This window comes from Galeopterus variegatus, unplaced genomic scaffold (genome assembly GCF_000696425.1).
Source record: "Galeopterus variegatus unplaced genomic scaffold, G_variegatus-3.0.2 Scaffold4542, whole genome shotgun sequence".
Classification (NCBI taxonomy): domain Eukaryota; kingdom Metazoa; phylum Chordata; class Mammalia; order Dermoptera; family Cynocephalidae; genus Galeopterus; species Galeopterus variegatus.
Window position 1 is genome coordinate 179,465 of NW_007730653.1, and position 2,762 is coordinate 182,226.

Genomic DNA, 2,762 nt, shown 5'->3' on the forward strand with positions numbered 1-2,762 from the left:
CGGGCAGGGGTCGGGGGGGGGGGTCAGCGGGGGGCCAGGGCGCTCACCTAGTGTCCGGAACTAGGCCATGAGGAACAGCTGTGGCTCCAGTCCGAAAAAGCAGGCAGTGGTAAGCAAGCAGAAGCTCACAGTCGGCTGGGCCCGTCGGCCCCCTCTGCTCCGGCCTGGGGATCTCGTGGAGTGCCCACGGATTTAGATTCAGAGAACAGCTCCTCCGTCCCCTCTCCCCGCCCGTCGACGTCGCACACCCGCCTTCCCCCTAGTTCTGAGGCTGCCAATTTTATGCGGCCACACGGGACCCTCCCAGGGCATTTCCCCCAAGCCTGGCCCAAAGTCACAATGAGAGCAGAGAGGCCGTAACCAGACACCGAAGCTGGGAGAGGAGGAGGGGTGTGAGGACGGGGAAAGACAGTGGGGGTAGGGGTGGTTGGAAAGCTCAGTGTTGGCTGAACGGCGAGGCCCTGTGCCATCTGACTTCACAGACCCTGGGGTAGGCTAGAGCAGCTGCTTAATGTGGAGGCGGTAGAAACCGGTGCAAAATTATTTTATGTCGATGTCTGGATGCTCCTGGAGGGCAGGGCCAACCAACGTCGTCTCCCCGAAGCCTACAGCCGGCTTCCCGGGGGCAACTGCAGGCTTGCCCACCCGGTGTCCCCACCGAGGCGCGGACCAGAGACTCGGCGCTTACATCTGCCTTCCCACACCTGGCCTCTTTCTCCCTCCCCACATCCGGCAGGTGCTTCAACCCGCGGATGAGCCGGGTGATTAGAGGTCGGAGCCGACTAGCGGCCGCAGGAAGGGGCGGGCGGGGCCCCTCCCGGATGGGCGTCGCTCCAGGTCAGGATTACAGGTTATGCTTGCGAGGCTGGCAGGGCCGGAGGCATTCAGTCTCGCGGCCGCCACCAGCGCCACCGTGGCACTTTGGGCTGGGGGAGGGGACGAGAGCATTCCTGGGGGCCCGCCCGCCAAACCCGGGTCCTCCAGGCCCCGCCCCGGCTTGCTCGGAGTGGCTTACAGAAGTGGCCGCGTTGGACTCAAAGTTTACAGGGAGCGCAAACCGTGGTTTGCAATCAGGGAGGGGGCGGTACTTAGGCTCCGCCCAGAAGGCGTGGACCGCCCAGCAGGATCGGCTCCGCATGCGCATTGGAGCCCCGGAGACTCAAGCACCGGGGGTCAGCCGGGGACGTTCCCGCAGGAGCGTACTTGAACTTGGCCAAGCCCTTTCACCTAGGGGTTCCCGAGCCGCGCAGAAGCCGCTCTCGGCCAGAGGGGTTACGATGAGGTGAGAGCAAATACACCGTTACCCAGGTCTCGAACTTAAGAGGGACGTGGAGCTAATTTCACGCGAGGTCTCGCAACTGTCGCGAGATTCAGAACAGGAAATCTAGGAATTCAGAACAGGAAAAGCCCGCGGGTTTTAAACTGGAAAAAGAATAGGCGGAGCCAGCTGTGCCTGATACAGTAATTGTGAGCAATCCCTTGTCCTTGGCCTTGAGGGCAACTGAAATGTCGGCCTGGAGCAGAAGTGAACTGTCGGAGAACCGCCAAGAAGCCCTGGAAAAGGCTGTCAAGGAGGACTTGCGGAGCTGATGAATGGAGCCACCCAAGGGGAGGTCCCTGGCTCTGACAAAACACTTTGGGGACGGAGATCGTTGTCCGGGATACCGAAAGGAAGCAGTCCCGGATCTCTTAATGAATTGCTACGGGCTTCTAAAACCTGGGGCCGGTATTTCGACAACAAACTCCACGGAACCATAAACTTCTCTTATCCCACTTTATTGTAGCCTGTTGTTTACGTTCAGTCTTTGCTATGCTCTGAAAAACCTGGGGCCGGTATTTCGACAACAAACTCCACGGAACCATAAACTTCTCTTATCCCACTATTGTAGCCTGTTGTTTACGTTCAGTCTTTGCTATGCTCTGAACCTCTGGTGGTAGGACTCGTGCCTAACTCATCACTTTATCTTGTGAACCTAGTCCCGCACCTGGCGGCACAGTAAATTGTTGGTAAATATTGTGGATTGAATGTGAAAGACTTTTTCTGAGTCGCTAATGGAGATTAGATAGGGAACGAGTGCCCTCTGGTGGGCTTGCATCTGGTGACGACAACGTGACCGTGCATACAGTAGGCACCAGAGTTGTTGACTATACTTTTGGGTAGAGATTTTGTTCCAGGAAAACGCCATATATTGTAAAAAAAAAAATTTTTTTTTTCTAAAAAGGGAGTTTGTGTAAGATACAATTTGAAAGTCTAGATATGTTCCCAGATCCTCATCATCTGATGCTCTATCCATTAAGACTGCAAGACACGTTCAGTAACATCTATGTTTATCATAAGTAGTAAAGAAATAGCAAAATATTTTGCATATTTATTCTTCGAAAATGCTGACTCGGTTTGATCGGATTCGTGCAAAACTGTTGGGCCAAAGGAAAAGAATTCTCCAGTCCATAAGGTGTGAGTACTGCATGGAGAGAAGCCAGGTGGCAGCATCCTTTGTATCTATAGTAGGGAAACTCGATTCAGATGAAGAAAGTGAAGTTAAATTTGTTGAAGAATAAATGGTCCCACCACTTTTTCCCCCTTTACTGCAGATGCTTGTACTGAAGAAGGAATGAGGTACAGAATGTGGTTTGTTTTCCCCTGTGAATCATAGCCTGGAGTTCACAAATTATCATACTTTCACTTTCTTTCAGTTACTGACCCATGAAATAACTGTGAAATGTAATGACAATGAAAAGGGCCCTGTACAAATGAACAACAT

General features: G+C 53.5%; 1 protein-coding gene across 1 annotated transcript in view; it reads right to left on the bottom strand.

The window, feature by feature from the left end:
• KAZALD1 (Kazal-type serine peptidase inhibitor domain 1) overlaps positions 1-320 on the bottom strand; it is a 3,986-nt gene extending 3,666 nt beyond the window's left edge. Inside the window, exon 1 of the mRNA XM_008587789.1 lies at positions 48-320. The gene's annotated coding sequence lies outside the window, so the exon portion shown is untranslated. The remainder of the gene's footprint in view (positions 1-47) is intronic.
• Positions 321-2,762: the final 2,442 nt, after the last annotated feature.